We start from the raw sequence: 18,595 nt of genomic DNA, 5'->3' as shown, positions 1-18,595 counted from the left end.
AATGACCAAAGTTGAGAATAAAGACACTGGTCTAACCAGCCCTCCACCATGAAATAGGTTTGACGGTTTCAGCTCCTTGCACATCATGAAAGCACGCTGGCACAATTGATAGGATGGTCATGGGGAGCTAATGTACAGACCCACAGATTAAATTACTTTTCACCCCACGAGATATTTATAGATGTGATCTATCAAGGTTCCAGGGGAGAGCAGTGACGAGACATAGGAACAATCACCCTGAGCTGTCCGCTGGGACATACAGACACCTGCAGGGTTGTCCTTGTTGCCTAGTACGATTGACAATGTTTCACTGAAGATGTTTTGGTAGGAAAAAAGTATGCCTGAAGATTTATATTTGTTTGGTAGATTCAGTAGAAATTCAAAAACCTATCAATTATTTTAAGACTACTTATGTCTCAAAATACACATGGAATTATTATTTCTAAGTTATTTAGAATACATGTTATTTATATCCTAAAATAAGGAATAAATACCAGAAATATGAAGTTGTAGCCGGGTGGTGGTGATGGCGGCGGTGGCGGCGGCGGCGGCGGCGGCGGCGGCGGCGGCGGCGGCGGCGGCGGCGGCACATGCCTTTAATCCCAGCACTCGGGAGGCAGAGCCAGGCGGATCTCTGTGAGTTCGAGGCCAGCCTGGACTACCAAGTGAGTTCCAGGAAAGGCACAAAGCTACACAGAGAAACCCTGTCTCAAAAAACCAAATATATATATATATATATATATAAAGTTATTATATTTGTGCAACCATAATATACACTCAGTTGCAACTATATATATATATATATATTATTTTTCTGTTAGCATTTTGCCTCTATATAGCTTTCCAAAAAGCCAACTCAATTTCAATTGCATTTCAGTGTCAGATATTACAGACAGATGAAACTGACAAGTTGTGTTCCACAAATTCTACTCTAAAAGCTGTTCATGGAAGTGAAATCTGTTGTCCTCTGATCCTTAGGCTTCAACTCACCCTCCCCATATACTGGTTTCTTGAGTTTTCACAAACATTAAGCAAACAGGCTTAACTATATATTCAAAAGTGTACTCATACTTTAACTGTATCTCACATGTCTGACTGATCCGTTCTTCAGAATATAACAACCAAAGAACCAGATGAAAACTGAAGAGACATCTGAAAAATAATGTCTGGCAAAGTTTATTCACTTGACTCACAATGAAGTGCCATGGCCCCTCATTTATAGTCAACTTGCTCTTATTTTTACTGTATTCCAACCAGCTTGTTTACCTGAGAAGAAAATTGATGTCAGAGGTGGGCATATGGACAATAAGAACAGCAGCTATGTGTACCTGGTGCAAACCAAATTACCACTCAGACTGGAAGAAATGGGAGACTGGAACACACACACACACACACACACACACACACACACACACACACACACCTCCAGGCTAGACAAAATATCAGAAAACAAGGTTAAAATATACATTTTATAACCTCAGGCAATAATGAAATGAAGATCCTGTGTTGTGTGCTAACTCCACTAAGCAGTTTTGACACAATCACTTGGCTAAGACCAGGCTGTCACAGACCCAGGGAGACATCCCTTAGGTTTACACCAGGGAAGAAAGGACAGGTCTCTTCTTCCATGCCTGAATGCAAACCCAGCTTCGGAGGCCCAGGAGGAACCCAGCGGGGAAAGGGGAGATAAGGGTTGGCAGCCAACATGACCAGTATTCACTTTTCCACAGAGGACAACCTGGACAGTCTCCATGGCAGAGCCTTTGATGTATGCGGACAGAGGCACAGGAAAGACATGTCCCTGCTCCTCCTGTGCGGCTTCCAGCAGAGCTGGGGACTGGAGGATGGCTTCTTCCTTTCAGTACTAAAACAGGAGGGGAGAGAAGAAGAAAAACTCAAGACACACTTCCTAATCCATTGTCTTCCCAAAGCAGCAAACCTTGCTTAGACAGAAAGCAATATCAACTATATCATGCTAATTGGCCTTTCTGTATGAATTGAGTGTCATCTTTCTCTCCGTAACTACTATAACCTTGATGAAATCATGGTTCTCATCAGGGTCCCTGTGTGTCTTTGGTTTCTCTCCAAAGTGCACACACACACACACACACACACACACACACACACACACACACACACCAGAAAGAGCATAATACCATGAGAGAAATTTCTAGTTTTAAAATGAATATGCTGGAGAATTTCTGTGTGTGTGTGTACTTGTGGGGCATGCGTGTGTGCTTGTGAATGTTCACGCACCTGTGTGTGGAAGCCAGAGTTTGATGCCAAGTGTCTTCCTCAATTATTTCTATGCCTTATTTTTTGAGATGGGGTCTCTTACAAAATCCAGAACCCACCAACGGTTAGAACCAAGCTGGCCAGCAACCCTGAAAAATCTGCCTCTCTTCCCCCACCCCTAAGACAGCACAAAACACCCTAACCTTTAGTATCCGCTGATTAGAAGGTGCATAATAATGAAGGCTACTGCTAAGTTATTACTTTTAAGCTAACTTGTATTTAATGAATCCTATCATCTACATGTATTGGAAATGAAATGGTTCCTGTAAATGGGAGACAAATACTTAAAATCTACTCATAGACTCCCAGAAAAGGCCCATTGGCTGAAACTACTTCAGAATAACCAAACTCATGAAAATCATGAGCAACTAAAACATCTGACCATTTTAAGTGTGAACACACTGAAATTTGACTAGAGTTGGGGAAAGGATTAAATTAAGTATCTCCCGTTTTTTATATTAAGGGCATTTTAAACATGAAGAGTTTGAGTAAATATTAACCTGATGACAATAGAGACTTTACATTTTAAAACAGGAAAAGATGTCATTTAAAACTGCTTCTCTTCTGAAAAAGAAATCTATTTCATCCCTTCTTTTTTATTTTAGGAAAGAAATGAAGAGGCAAGGTAGAAACAGACGAGATGATTAAGCAGTGGAATGCCTTGGTGGCCAAGAGGTCAGCCTTCTGAACCAGACAAGTGAGGGGTGAAGCCAGGACTCACCTCTAGTCAGCTGCAGGATCGTGACAAATTTCCTCGTGTTTCTGAGTCTTTGTCACACAGGAATAATACATATTTCAGGGACACCGAGTGCTTTATGCAAACTCACAGTGTGGTTGCCGTCACTATTAGAAAGACATTCCGTATATAAATGTATGTTCTGGCCAGATTTGTGAACAAAAAAAAACCCTCAAATGTTTTTAAAATATACAAAGAGAAAGGACAAATTAAATAGAGAGCTAACTGCTAGATCTTTAAAATGTAAGAAGCATGTAGGTAGATGGGAAGCCTCTCTCCTCAGTCAACTCTGGATAGAGAATTTCTATCATGACTTTGTCCTTGGACTCTGCTGTGGCAGCAAGGTGAGCCGCTCTCTAGGCTCTTGACACCATAGGTACAAGATGCTGAAGAAGTTGAAACATTTCTAGCTAATGTTGGAAAAAAAAAAAAAAAAGAACGTCTCTAGAATTAACAGAATGCCTGAGATAACTGAGAGAAATTCTGCTGTGGAACCTGTATGCCATTTCAAGTGTATAGGCTTCTCTTGTAAAAGGAAAGCAAATCTCTACCTCGAAATAGCAGTTTTCAAGCCACAACTATGTTTAGACACCACTTATTGTCAAAGGGATCTTAGAAGGGATCATGTTTTTATCCTCTTAGAAGGGAGACTGCCACTTTTTTTGTTTAATAAAATGTTAATTCCCCTTTAATTCCTGTTCAAAAGAATCGTTGAAAAGAACAACAAAATCACAAATATGTTGACGTCTAGTTGGAAAATGAAATTTTGGCTCACCTTTGTATCATTCTGAGTGTTCTGTGTTTCCTTTAGCATGGCAATCATTAAGCAGAAAGATCTACTCCATTTTTGTCTGTGGGTGGGAAGAGTGAGAACAGCAGTGTGGGATGGCCTTTTCCTTGAAACTTGTTAAAAAAAAAAAAATCACCAAACTCTCAGGAGCCAAACAGTTAGCTTCACTTGAAATAAGGATTGTAACACCAGGAAAGTGTCTTCGGGCCTTCAGGGATTTTTCTTGAAGTCTGCAGAAAACCAGGCTGATAGCACCTGAAGGATCAGGAGGGGATAGTTCAATTACAGTCAGAAAGAGCTGCAAAGAGGATCTGCGTGGAATCCTCACAGCGCTCATTACCTCTGGCTTTCTGCCTTAGCAACTGCCATGTACTACATCAAGCGTGTAAATGTTCTATGCAGAATGCTTTTTTGTCACAGCCTTTGGGCCCTCGGGGCACACACAGGGCTAAAAGAAAGTTAGCAGAAGACATCCGGGACCCAGTTCCTAACTTTTCAAAATGTTGAGGTTTTAATCAGGAAACTTATGGCGAATAAATATATCCAGATGCACTACAAACCGATTAGCTGCACAAAGCGTGCAATAATCCTACAGAAGGCTAAGACATGACCATCTTCCTCTGGGTTTGGTGTTTGGTTTGCAGTACAAGGCCTGAAACTTAAACCTGAGTCACCCAGAAAGGTCTGTTCAGACGCACTAATCCCTCTAATCTGTTATGTTCTCCCGGGTTCAAATGAAGTCTGGGCTTTGAGCTATAAAATTCTTAGTTTCCTATTCTATCTCCTAACATTCTATAAAGACACTCATCCATTCCACAATATTCATGGAGCGCCTGTAGACACAAGGCATGAGGGATGGGCTCCTTGTGTTGTTTTCGATATGTGGGAAAAATCAATGCATGTGCAAGTACACACTAGTATGAGAGTGTGTGTGTGTGTGTGTGTGTGTGTGTGTGTGTGTGTGTGTGTGTGTGTGAAGTAGGGAAGGCCCCTTCAAAATGATATTTAAGCCAGTCTGTTGATGAGTGGTGATAACTAGAGCTTTCTAAGACTAGGAAATTGAATATTCAAGGACTCCTGGGTCCTGGGACTCCAGAAGGTCAGCGTGACTGAGGCAGAGCAGAAGGAAACAATGTCACTGCAAACATATCAGAGCAATTGGTACCAGATCACACACAGCATTACAGGATTACTGGGTGTCCTAGTCAGGCATGGTGGTCTACCTGTAATCCCAGAACTCAGGAGGCTGGCCTCAGAAGATTACTTCATGTTCAATCCAGGCCAGACTACACAAGACATTATCTAAAAGCAAAACCTGTGTTTCCTATTACACACTGAGAACTTTGAACAATTCTGAACAGGCCCACGAACACCTCTCTTTACCTGTGCTAAACGGACTGGTGCTGGGACAGGAAGTGGATTGAGGCTTTTGCAAGCAGCCATGCTCCTGGAGTAGTTCTCAGCATTTTAACTTCAAGAGGACTATAAATGAGGGGCTGGGATGGAGTCTAAAGAATGTAGAGCTCTTGTCCGACATGCCTGAGACCCTGGGTTCAAACCTAGCAATTGGAGAGGCAGGTGCTGTAAGTGAACACAAGTGTCTCTGGAGAAACTCGCCATCCTTGAAGAACAGTATTGGGGATTACATAACAAACACTGAATGTGAAGCACCCCACAGTCCCACGTCATGAATGATGCCTCATGGCACATAGTAAGTGTGGATAAATTATGCTATTATCATTTTCCATAAAGTAGCACTTCCTTAGGCCCCCAGAACTCTCCATTTTTAGTAGTCAATATCTCTATTTAGAAACTTGCTGAGACAGGGAAATTACCTCATTTCAATAAATATCCTCTTGTTTGCATTTATTTTACATTTGGGAATAGAAGTTGGTGTTGTAATAAAATGGATATTCTACCAAATATATGAAAATCAATCAAAGCCTCAAAATTCAAAGTATAGTATAAAGGTGGGCACAATGACCCATGGCCATGGTCCCAGCTAGCTCTGAGGATGAAGCTGAAGGGTCTCTTGTGCCCAGGAGTTTAAGGACAGCCTGGACAACATTGAGAGACACCTCTCAAAAAAGACAGAAAGGAAGAAGGGAGAAAAGGAGGAAGGGAGGAAGGGAGGGGGAGGAAAAGAAAAAATTGAAATTGTGTTCAATGCCATCCTGGTACCTTTTTTTAAAAATCTGGTTAACATGTAGGGTATTCTTTATATTTCTCTCCTCTCTTTCTCTTTCCAAACATTTACACATAGTGTCTATAGAAAAATTTCAAATATGAATTCTTATTCTAGTTAGACAGCTCCTAAATTCTTATCAGTTGTTCTCTAAAGCAGAATATTTTATAAATCAATACTTGTCATTCAATGGCATCACATTTTGAAATCTTTATAAAATCATAAACTAACATTAGGGACTAAATTCAATTAATATTTTTACTCACAAATATTTAAAATTAAGATGCTGGCATGCCCTTATCAGCAAATGTTCACCCTTTATAGTAGAAAAATAAACAGTCCTCTGAGTGCTCTCCATTTTTCCCAATAGATATGAACTTGGCTTGACTTCAGGAGGAAGGTAGAATCTGGATTTCAGAATATTTTATCAGGCTGGGCGGTGGTTGTGCAGGCCTTTAATCCCAGCACTCAGGAGGCAGAGGCAGGTGGATCTTTGTGAGTTCAAGGCCAGCCTGGTCTACAGAGCGAGATCCAGAAAAGGCGCAAAGCTACAGAGAAACCCTGTCTCAAAAAACAAAAAACAAAAAAAAAAAAGAATATTGTATCAGCAATCATCTGGAGGCAGCTGGAAAGTGCTCCCAATCATAAAACCTTCCGCCCAATCATAAAAGACAAGAGTCCAAAGAGCCTGCAGTATACATGGGCCCCTAACCTACAACTTCCAGCCTTCAGTGTTTTCTCTGTATCTCTTCCTCTCATTCAAAAGAAAAGGCAGATCATTCCTGGGCAGATATTAAAACACAGTGCCAATTACAGAACTCTCTATAAGGCTGTGAGTTTTAAAATCACTAGAATACAACTCTGGCTGAGAAAAAAATATATATAAACATGGCTACATCCAGAAATATTTGGATAAAATATTGTTGAAGAACGGTCGATTAAGTAGGCGTTAGTTCTATCCTCCAGCATTCCTTTTTAATAAAAAGTCACGTTCCCGATGTTGACTCGTAAATCAGTATGCCGCGGGTAAGCCACAGAATTCCCGCTAACACCAAGTGCAAATAAAATACGGTCTCCACCAGCGTAGCAGAAAATGACCACAGCTTGGCTCAGTCTTTCTTGGAAAATGAGTTGGGATAATAGAATAGCAAGACTAGTGATGTATTTCCTTGGCTGCAGCCCTGGAAGGGAATGAGAGTCTTGCCCACCTTCCTTCCTGTCTTACCATGCCAGACGGAAGGAGTTGGGGTCTCGAAGCTGTAGGCGCTACTGGAGCAATTAAGAAAGAAAGAAAAGAAAAATGGGCGGAAGTGACTGGACTCTGTGAACACCAAGAAGGAGCAAGAATCAGGGATGGTAGAAAGGGGCTTGGAAGCAGGGGAAGGGATCCAGAAGGAAGGGGCTACATGAAAATTCGCCACATTGTCTGAGCTACTTGCAATGGAGACACAGGGAAGCGGGAATGATGGCCACTGTCCCTTTGTGCCTCCAGCAGAAGAGAGCGGGTCTAGAATTGATCGCAAATCATAGAACAGGAAGAAGGAAGAAAGGCCAAGTCCAGAGGGAGTGTGGAGCAAAGAGGTCCATCCACACTGGGGTAATACACACGGGGCGGGCGGGGGGGGGTGGTGCTGGGGGGGTGGACAGCTCAGCAGCTTTCATATTGGTCCTTAAAGAGATGCCCATTGTTCTCAGGAGAGAGAACCTCACTGTGTGATATTTAGACTAAAGGACCCAAGGAAAGGAAGAAAAGCCAGCGTTTATTCCATAGCTGTAGACAATATCTTTGAGAATTTTAAGTTCTCTCTCTCTTTTTTTTTCCTCACAAATTTAAGGTTAAACTTAATTTAAGTTTAACGGAATTCCAGTACTGAAGATTATCTAGTGCTCCCTTCCCATATTGACGGCCCATCTCAGCCTCTAGCATGTGGGAAGCTCTCTGTAACTCACCACTGAGAAACCCTGGTACTTCCCTAAATTAACATCTCCAGAGTAATTACAAGCATAATAATCTTGCTTTGAGTATAGTTCTTGCCACCACATTCAGAGAACTAGAAACTTAGGCTATGCCCATGACCTAGATCATAAAAGAAAACATTTTATCAAAAAAAAAAAAAACCTGTCTTTACATTTTTTAATAGACGTTTTAGAGCAGTTTTAGGTTCATGGCAAAACTGAGCACAAGTCTAGTTCATTGCTGATGAGACTGTACAGCCAGCCACTCTGAAAGGCAGTTGGTCAGTGTCTTAGTTAGGGTTTCTACTGCTGCAAAGAGACACCATGACCACAGCAACTCTTATCAAGGAAAACATTTAATTGCGGCCAACTTACAGTTTCAGAGGTTTAATCTATTATCATCATGGTGGGGAGCATGGGGGACGTGAAGGCAGACATGGTGCTGGCTACATCTTGATATACAGTTATCAGGAAGTAGACTGTATCACTGGGCAGTATCTTGCACATAGGAGAACTCAAAATCGGCCCCCATAGTGACACACTTCCTCTAACAAGGCCACACCTACTCCAACAAGGCCACACCTAATAGTGCCACTCTTTGGGGGGCCATTTTCTTTCCAACCACCACAGTCAACTTCTTTACAAAATTAAATGCACCATGCAAGCCAGCAATCAGACTCCATGGTATTTATTCAAATGAGTTAAAAGTTTACATCCAGACTGACATGGTGGCTCAGGCCTATAATCAATCCTAGCTCAGGACACAGAAGTGAAAGTTCAAGACTATGCTTCCAGGACAGCCTGGGCTATAGAGAAAGACCCTGCCTTAAAAAGAGAAGAAAAGAAAGAAAGGAAGGAAGGAAGAAAGGAAGGAAGGAAGGAAGGAAGGAAGGAAGGAAGGAAGGAAGGAAGGAAGGAAGGAAGGAAGGAAGGAAGGAAGAAAGACTTACATCCATACAAAACCTGATCATCAACTTGATTTGCAACTGCCAAAATGTGGAAGCAACCAAGACATCCTGCAGGAGGTAATGGGTAATAAACAGTGATACATCCAAACAATGGAATACTCTTTAACCTTAAATATACGTGTGTGTGTGTGTGTGTGTGTGTATACACATACATATGAGCTACCAACCCACGAGAAGACATCTAAGAGCTTTAAGCGCATGTTACTAATTTAATTAAACCTGTCTGCAAAGGCTACATGTTATCTGACTCAACTATGACATCTGGAGAAGCAAAAGCATAGAGACAGTAAAGGACCAGTGGTTGCAGAAGTTGGAAGAGAGAGAGTGGTGCGTGAGTGAAGTACAGAGGATCTTTCGCATGAGGAATTGGTTACATCTGTCCAAACCCATGGACTGTAGGGCACTGAGTGAATCCTGATGTCAACTATGACCTCTGGGTGAAGATGAGGTATGACTGTATGGCCACCATCTATGAGCCGTTCTGGTGGGGGTGCTGGTGATGGGGAAGGCTGTGTCCATGGAAAGGTGGGGGCTGCATGGACAGTCTCTGCACCTGCCACTCAAGTTTGGCCCAGGAAGTCTTTGGTAAGCAGCTTGTTCATGGCATCTGAAGAAATACTAACTCTTTGCTGAGCTGGTGTGTGTGTGTATGACAGTTTTACGTCTGATGCCGTTTGGTTCTAAACACAACCCTGTAAAGTAAGTTCTCTCATACCATCATCCCCATTTTACTGAAAAGGAATGAGACTTGAGGAGACTGAGTAACTCTGCTAAAGGTCACTATCAACTTGGGCAGAGCCTGGGAAATTGGTCATTACACCATGACGTTGTCGCAGGCCACAAAACATGTCACATTGGAACATATAAACATGCCTGTTAATGATGATGGAATAAGAAAGACTGTGTGCCGAAATTTTGTATGAAGCTATTTTGTAAGTAGCTCCGGTGAGAGAGCTAAAGAGTGACTGTGTGTCGAGGACCTTTTTGTGTGTGTTGAGGTGATATTTGCAAACCTTTTTCTGTCAAAAGGAGGGGGAAAAAAACAGCTAAAAGTTTTCTAATGTAAGAGATTTAAGTCGTTTCTAATGATTTAATGCCCTGACTGAAAAAGAAAAAAGAAAAACTGTTCCTCATTATGTGTAAAATATGACTTCTTCACTTTTTAATGATTTATGGGTTGTACCTCACACTGCGCCCTCACAGGGCATGTACAAAGGTAAGGCTGAGATCATTAATAATGCACAGGACGCCCACATCTGGTTGGTCCTCCCAGGTGAATCAAGCCAAAGCCTGATTTAACAGATGGGCACTGCACTGTTTCCTGATGGTAAAATCACCAGATGTTTAGAGATTCCAGAAGTACAGAGGCAGGAGGAAGGTGTTAATGATGAGGTTTCTAGCATCCCTTTGAATTATCTTACTTTTTAACACTGCCTTTTTATTTTAACACAATGGATAGATACATACATATATACATATATATACATGAATTGTGCTATTATTTGAAATTTAATTAAAATAAGTTTTTTTCCCCTAGAATATTCTAAAATTAGGCAACAAGGTACATGTTCTGACATGCTGTCGCCAGACATTATTGAAAGTTTGACAGGTTTAGTCTTTTTATTTCTCACTGACTTTCATCTACAGAAGCTCTTCCAGTGGCCTGGGCCAGGGGCCTTCGGTGAAGATCTGTGGTTCTTGTTAGGCTCTTTCCCCTGCTGTACAGGGGACCCTCTACCTCTGCTGCAGGGGGCAACAGCTGGCTTGCTACAACCCTTTCCTAGACGGTGTCCACTGTCCTTAACATTCTCACTCTAAGACAAGTTGAGTCCAGTCTTACTGAGAAGAGAAAAGTGTGAAGGAAGCCAGCTCCAGGGATGCTAGGGGGTGAAATTAAATCAATCAGCCAGTAGGGCCACAGGAAGGACTTCATTCTGTCATGAGTAGGAGGAGCATGAAATTGACAGCCATATAAGTAAAAAGACCAAAGTTCAAATCCTGACCTAGTCACTGCACCGTGGGTCTCAGCTGCCTCCTCTGTGCACACTTACAGGGATTGCGTTAAAGATTAAATTATGGAATGGACAAGAACACACTTTGGACTTTGTAAAGAATAAGCCCTTAGATAAAAAGAAACCAGAAAGATAACATGTGGACTTCAAGCATCCTTCCTTCAGGATATTTCTGTGTTGGGATCCAGGTTATACTAGCTTTAATTCAATTGCTCATCTCAGTAATCAAGGTCAAGATCATGTACTTCCCTTAGACAAAAATGCTTACCTTAGAACTGGAAGCTGACTACCCCGCCTCCCAGCACACTGTTCACTACAATTCCTCATTCAGATGCCAGGACAGTGGCCTCCTGGGCCCAACTATCTACAGAAATAAGCTACAGTTAAAAAGAAGAGAAGGGAAGACTTTCTCTGAGGACTTAACTGTGCGTTTTTTAACAGGGTGAAGTTGCCCCAGGGTTAAGCACTCTTACCAACCAGTAGAACCCAGAGGCTCAGGCCCCCAACAATAAGGTCCAACTTCCCTTGTTCATGCTCGCCCTCAATGCCTGCTGGGTGTCTGTTTAATTAGTGAGCAAATAGTGATTCCCAGAGATTATAGAGTCTTTAGTGTTCACGAGGAGAGAGTCCCAAATGTTTTCCCAGCAGTATATACAATCATTTCCTACTTTTAAATAGTAGGCTGATCTGAATATTAACTACTTGCCAATTTCAACACACCTCTCCTATAAACATCCCCTTCCTGGGCAGGGAGGAAGCCCACACGATGTGGTCCTGTATCGTTCTCTAACTTTCTTTTTTATGATTGGTGCAGAGCATCTGATTATTTCCAGGTGTTTTGGATTTTCTCATGGCCTCCTGGTTATTTCCCCGCTCCAAGTTCCTTTGGCAATGAATGTGACCATGAGGTCCAAAGCCATAAAGGATGCATTCACCACTTCCCTCTTACGTCTGTCTCTTTATTTAACCACAAGTTCACTGTCTTTATCCATGTTAATTCCCCGAGGTATTCACACAGCATTTGGGTTGACTGCCTTAATTTTGATCTTCTCTAATCAGTCCCTGCCAGATGGTAGTTAAAGTTTAATGGCCCCTGTAAAAATAGTTCCCTTTCTTCTTTCATCAGTCATGTGTGTTTACTTAGCTAACTGCTGGATGTTCGGCATGAACACAAAGTGACCACCAGCAAAATGAATTCAACAAACACACTGGCTTGACACTTTTCATGGTAGCTAAAGATGTTGCCTGCCGCTCTCCACCCGGCCATTATCCTTACCTTTTATCATCTTTCCTTGGCTGCTCTGTTAGTTTTCTTTTCTTTTTATCTCCTTTCTTAGGTTGCTGGAGGCCTGGCAGTCTTCAATATGAAGCAATTAAAGTGTGTAGACACATCGCAGTTCAATAGCATTTAAGTGCTAGATAGACGGCATTTGGCATATCCGTAAAGCTTTCCTCTCCACACCCATAGGAGTCAAGAAAGCATCATTCTTTATGATTCAGATAAAAAAGCAGAGACAACTCAAGAGGCCACCCAAGAGGCCGTGATAGAAACTTGGCACCCTCAAGAAACAAATAAAGAGGGAGATACATATAACAAAGCCATCTCTAAATAAATACTATGCCCTTTATGTCTTTACTACATCCTACCATGAGTCCTGAGGGAGCCAGTCCAGAACTAGTAATTAAATAAGGACAGTACATGCCATTTTACGGATGAAGTAACTGAGATGAGTCATATTACCTGAAGTCTTGCCAGGCCACACACATATCTCTAGAAGTACCCTGTCGCTTAGATTTATGGTCAATTTATTAAAATATGTAGGGGCTATTTAAAAGAAAAATAAAAGTAACCAAACAAAAGATTATCAGCATTTAAAAACAAGCATTCTGGGTGACTTGATATACACACACCACTTAAAGCCTATAAAATATAGGTCTCTTAGTCAGGGACCAGCCAACTCCATTCTGCAGGTCAAATGCAGCTCCCGATCTGTTTTTATAAATAAAGTTTTATTGGTGCATAGACAAGTTCATTCTTTTGCACACTGTTTATGGCTGCTTTCACATTGTGGTGCTTCACCATGTTGATTTGTTTCACCAGATACTATATGTCCTACAAAACCTAAAAGTAGTTGCTGTCAGAGTCTTTATAGCAAAGTTTGCCAACCTCTGCTCCAGGCTTTTGAATTATGTCATTGCATGTCACTCTATTTCTACTTAAAAACTTTTTCTCATGATACAGGAATGTTTATTAGGTATTGTTGAACACTGATTGAAATTATGTTGATTTACAATAGCATTTCAAATGTGAAAGGATTCCAGAGTCACCTATCAAAATGTCTATTTTAATTATACTGATCTCCTTAAAGAGTGAAGAAAATACAATTGTTGCCTGGCAGTGGTGGTGTACACCTTTAAACCAGCACTCAGGAGGCAGAGGCTGGCAAATCTCTGAGTTCAAGGCCAATCTGATCCAGGACTACACACTGAAACCCTGCCCCCCCCCAAAAAAAAAACGAAAGAAAGAAAGATGGAAGGAAGGAAGGGAGGAAGAGAGGAAGGAAGGGAGGAAGAGAGGGAGGGAGGGAGGGAGGGAGGGAGGGAGGGAGGGAGGGAGGGAGGAAGGAAGGAAGGAAGGAAGGAAGGAAGGAAGGAAGAGAAATGAAACTACAAATGTTCAACAACTTTTAAAAGATTTATTTAATTTTTAATTATGTGTATGTGTCTCTATGCATGTGAGTGCAAGTGCCCCTAGCGGCCAGAAGAGGGCATCAGAGTCTCTGGAACTGAAGGTGACTGTGAGCTGCCTGATATGAATGCTGGGAACAGAACTCTGGTTCTCTGAAAGAGCAGGAAGTACTCTTAACCCCTGAGCCATCTCTCTAGACCCTCGACAACTTCGTGATAATTTAGGAAGCAGTATATAGTCAACAGTGGGGGGCGGGGACGCTGATATTTGACCAGGTTTGTAATGTATTGTTGAAGAATGAACAGTCGATGATCCACCCGGGTTCTAGTTTTTTCCTCTAGAATCAGTGTGCTATGTATTCAGTATTCTCTAGAGCCCCTTGCAGTGTGCTATGTATTCAGTATTCTCTAGAGCCCCTTGCAGTGTGCTATGTATTCAGTATTCTCTAGAGCCCCTTGCAGTGTGCTATGTATTCAGTATTCTCTGGAGCCCCTTGCAGTGTGCTATGTATTCAGTATTCTCTAGAGCCCCTTGCAGTGTGCTATGTATTCAGTATTCTCTAGAGCCCCTTGCAGTGTGCTATGTATTCAGTATTCTCTAGAGCCCCTTGCAGTGTGCTATGTATTCAGTATTCTCTAGAGCCCCTTGCAGTGTGCTATGTATTCAGTATTCTCTAGAGCCCCTTGCAGCGTGAATTGCCCATTTTCCACCTTCCCAAAGTGAAAATATCCCTCATGCTCTACCACCACCACCAAAAAAAAAAAAAAAGCTTGCACTCTCTCATGAGTTTATTGTTCATCTCAGGTTTTTGTTTTTGTTTTTTTATAGTCCCTGCAGCAATATTTGAATTTTGGGCAATCTCAATCTGATTCTCAGGTGAGTAAAGACAGAATCATACTTTGAAATAAAGAGCATCAGAGAGTATCAAGCAAAACATTTTAGTCATGACTATATAATGGGAGACTTGTGGCACTAGAGAAATGAAAGAAATGTGTACCTGGATAGAGGGCAAATTAGGCATCCGTTTCCCATGAAGATCTTGTGTGGAGACAGATCATTGGTTAAGAAACGGAAGTGGCAGGGGGAGGGAAGGCTGGAGAGACAGCTCAGTCACTGAAGTAACTGCCTTGCAAGCCTGAGGACTGGAACTTAGTGCCTCGGAACCCACGTAAAAAGCCAGGTGTGGTGGTGCGTGCAAACACACAAAATCATTTTGAATTAAACCAAAAAAAAAAGAGTAAATGATAGTTTAAAAAATCATGTTGTGAAGTAGGATTCAAAATTCAGCATACATTTTAAAAGTAAAATACAGCCTTTCAAATTTTTAAAGTAAAATAATAACTTTTTGAAAAATTTTGCTCATAAACTAAGAGCTTTGGTGTTTATAGCCGACACACCCCTCCCTGTGTGTCCATTCACTGTTCTTGGTGACCAGGGTCCTCTAAGGGGAAAGTTGATGGGGCATTACCTTATGGAGAATGAAATCTGAAGGTCTAGTGAAAAAAAATCACTGTGCCTTTGAGTTGCTGTGTCAGAATTTATAGTCTGACATCCCTGTGCCTCAGAACTTCTAACCAGGCCTAAGAAGTTGATTCCTCCAATATGTGTGTAAGTGAACAGAGCAGCTGATTTATGCATCCCCAGGAGTCTAGGTATGTTGTCCTCATGTTCAATAAATTCCTGCGAGCAGAAGTCAAACAGCACACACCCACCAAATGATCTCTAAACGCCTTTCCAACCAGGGAACCAGTGAAAGAAGAGGAAAGATGGAGGAGGAAAAAATCCAGGAAGTTCTGTACTACCTTAAGGACTAAACAACCAAATACAACTTTGAGCCATGATTTCTTTACCGGTCCATCAGAATTTAGACCTAAAGGTAGACCCACAGGTGCCAAATATAAAACTTTTAGAAAATTGTGACAATCACTATGTAATTGTTATTTTTATCTTCTTTCTTTTCTATGCAAAAACTTATCCAGCCTTCTAGGTCTTCTAAGGAGGAGTGAAAATACTATTATTTTACGTGGACAGCTAATCTGTTATTTGCTAGAAAATATTAAGCACTGCAAGCAAAGCTGGTACTAGCCAGTTCTGTAAAGAGGGGGCCAGGAGAGAGATACAAAAGATGCTGCCATGGGACTCAACAGTAATGAGTCTTAAGAAAACATGTCTGTTCCTCTCTTGGGTTATAATTGCAGCCAACAGGCAACCTCTGTTCCACATAGCCACCCAGAGACGAGAGATGCTGATACAATTGCTTCTTCCATATGTGGCTTCCAAAGTCACTATGTTCTTGCTATCCCAGCCAACAGGAGGGTAGAAAACAGATCCAAATATTCACGAGAGGCAACTCACCTACCTCATTGCCAACCACCTTCTGTAGGTACCAGTTCAATCACATGTCTGCACTGTCGGTCCTGCACTGGGGACTGGGAAATGGGCCCCTTAGTGCTGACAGATCTCTGCTCTCATGGAAGAGTAGAGGGAGGGCAGGGCATTCATGAGCTGCGGAATGGAAAGAGGCCGAAGAGGAAGTGCGTCTGTTAGTGTATAAGACAATATAGTCATACATAAATCTCAAACAGTCTCACCTTTTATGTGCAATATTTAGATAAAATAAACCTGTTATACTGTTAAATTTGTTATAAAACACTGTTCACTCATTCCAGCTTTAAGAAATCTTGGAATTTATACAGTTAAAGACCTCAAATTCTCTCCCCTGTCAAAACAAAGAGAACCTTTCTTCTGGATTTGGCCTTTATGCCTGTGTCTGTTAAATCTTGACATTTCTAAAATAAAAAAAAAAAACATAAAAACACATAATGTGATTAACAGTAAAAAGAAGCATTTATTACTGTTTCATAGTTATTAGAATTTCTTCTGTAAAACATCTATTCATAATTTCTTTAGATGTTTTATTAGTTCTTTGATAATTTTGTACAGTAAGTTTTGACAATATTCACAGGCCCACCAGCTCCTCTCAAATGCTTGCCCCTTCCATGCCCACCCAATTTTATGCTGTCTCTCTTTTTTCACCCTTCAAGTCCAATTGTGCTGCCCATACATTCGAATATGTGTGGACATCGTGAGTGCAGTCAACCGACCAGTGAAAACACTCAGGAAAACCGAGAGCCCTCCCCCAGCAGCCATCAGTTGCCTAGAGCTCATCAGCGAGACGGGAGTTCATGCCCACCTCCCCTCTCCGTGCTGGGGTTTGATCTGGCCTGGACCTGTACGGGTTCTGTGCATGCTCTCACCACCACTGTGAGTTCATTCATGCAGCTGCCCTTTATGTTTAGAGAACACTGTTTTCTTGTGCTCCTCCACTGCCTGTGGCTCTTACAACCTTTCTGCCCCCTCTTCCACAATGATCCCCGAGCCTTGGGAGGAGGGGGTGCAGTGCAGGAGTTCCTTTAAGGGCTGAGCATCCATCCCCCAGGCTCTTATTCTCTGCCCCTTGGCCTGTCGTAGGTGTCCGTGTTAATCTCCATCTGTAGGAAATAGAAGCTTCTCTGATGAGGGTTGGGAGATGTGTTGATCTATGGGTCTAAGAATAAGTCATCAGGAGTCTGTTTGCTCCTCTGCTTAGCTAGTAGAATAATAATAGTAGCTCTCCCCTAGGGCCTGTGACCTGACAGGCAAGATTATTCTTTGTTTTGTTTTGTTTTTGTTTTTGTTTTTGGAGACAAGGTCTCTCTGTGTAGCATTGGCTGTCCTGGAACTTGCTCTGCAGTCAAGATTGGCCTCGAACTCATAGAGATCTGATTGCCTCTGCCTCTTGAGTGCTGGGATTAAAGGCACCACTACCCAACTTACGCATGGTTATTCTAATATATAACAAAACTGACTTCAAAACAGACCATTCACCTCTTTTGTCCAGTTTTTAAACTGTGCTTCTGACCTTTTAAAATCTATATCAAGAATTTCTTTATATATATTTGGTGTGAAATTTTTTAAGGAGTATTTGTGGTGATATTTTATTTGTACTGAAATGCGATTTTAATTTTATGTTAATAAATAAAGTTGCCCTGGGGTCAGAGCTATTAGAGCCATAGTAAGAGCGTGGTGGTTAGAAGAGCTAGGTAGATTTCTGTGTGTTCAGGGATACAGCCAGTATTGGAGACATACGCCTTTAAGACCTGGAGGGCGGTACTTACAGGCAGTGATGAGGCAGTCATGTGGTTGGGTTTACAACCAATGAGAAGGCAGAACAGAAAGATTATTTAAACAGGGACACAGGAAGTACCTCCCTCTCTCGGGGAAGCTAGGAGCACTGCAGGAGGTAAGATTTTATCTCTGAGCTCTGACCTCTCGGCTTTTCTCTTTTACCTTGGCTCTGTGTTTCTTATTTTAATAATACAATTGGTTACATCTACATATGGCGCCCAACGTGACAAGAATCCATTAAAAACTGCTTGGGGCCGGCTCCCTAGCCGGAGCAGCCGGCTCCCTAGCCCCAGCCCAGGTCTGCTTGGGCTCAGGCTGGACTGTGAGCTGCTTGCTTAAAGCCAGTGCTACAAACAGCTCAGGCCTGCCCTGCTAAACAGGGCCCCTGGCTGTAAAGCCAAGCCTTGACTCGGCTCAGAGGGAACAAGTGGCTGGCTTTAAGCTTTAGCCGGCTACCCCTTCGCTTTCACTTTCACTTTCACTTTCACTTTCACTTTCGCTTTTGCTTTCTCTCTTGCTTTCTCTCTGTCTCTCTGTTTCTCTCTCTCTCTCTCTCTCTCTCTCTCTCTCTCTCTCTCTCTCTCTCTCTGGATTTACACCTAGGACTCTAGGTGGCTGTTTTGAAATTCGCTCGGATTTCTACTGTTCTACGCAGATTTGGTAAGTCATAAAGGAAACTATTTAAAAGACAAATTTTTTCCACATTTAAAAAAATGGGTTTCCTGTGTACATTGGAAGAAAATTGGGTTTTGTTTGAAATTTTAGGCAGTCTGACAATGGAACAACTATATGAAAAG

At 41.9% G+C, this 18,595-nt stretch overlaps 1 long non-coding RNA gene across 1 annotated transcript; it reads right to left on the bottom strand.

Moving 5' to 3' along the window:
• Positions 1-1,160: 1,160 nt before the first annotated feature.
• LOC143272893 (uncharacterized) lies at positions 1,161-12,661 on the bottom strand. Its single transcript, XR_013050524.1, has 4 exons — positions 12,219-12,661; positions 3,807-4,076; positions 3,017-3,138; positions 1,161-1,864 (listed from the first exon to the last, which is right to left on the bottom strand). It is a non-coding gene; the product is annotated as an uncharacterized LOC143272893 (long non-coding RNA).
• Between the last annotated feature and the right edge of the window lie 5,934 nt (positions 12,662-18,595).

Source organism: Peromyscus maniculatus, chromosome 4 (assembly GCF_049852395.1).
Source record: "Peromyscus maniculatus bairdii isolate BWxNUB_F1_BW_parent chromosome 4, HU_Pman_BW_mat_3.1, whole genome shotgun sequence".
NCBI classification, from domain to species: Eukaryota; Metazoa; Chordata; class Mammalia; order Rodentia; family Cricetidae; genus Peromyscus; species Peromyscus maniculatus.
Note: the sequence above shows the minus strand (reverse complement) of the source record. Positions and strands in the feature narration are given on the sequence as shown.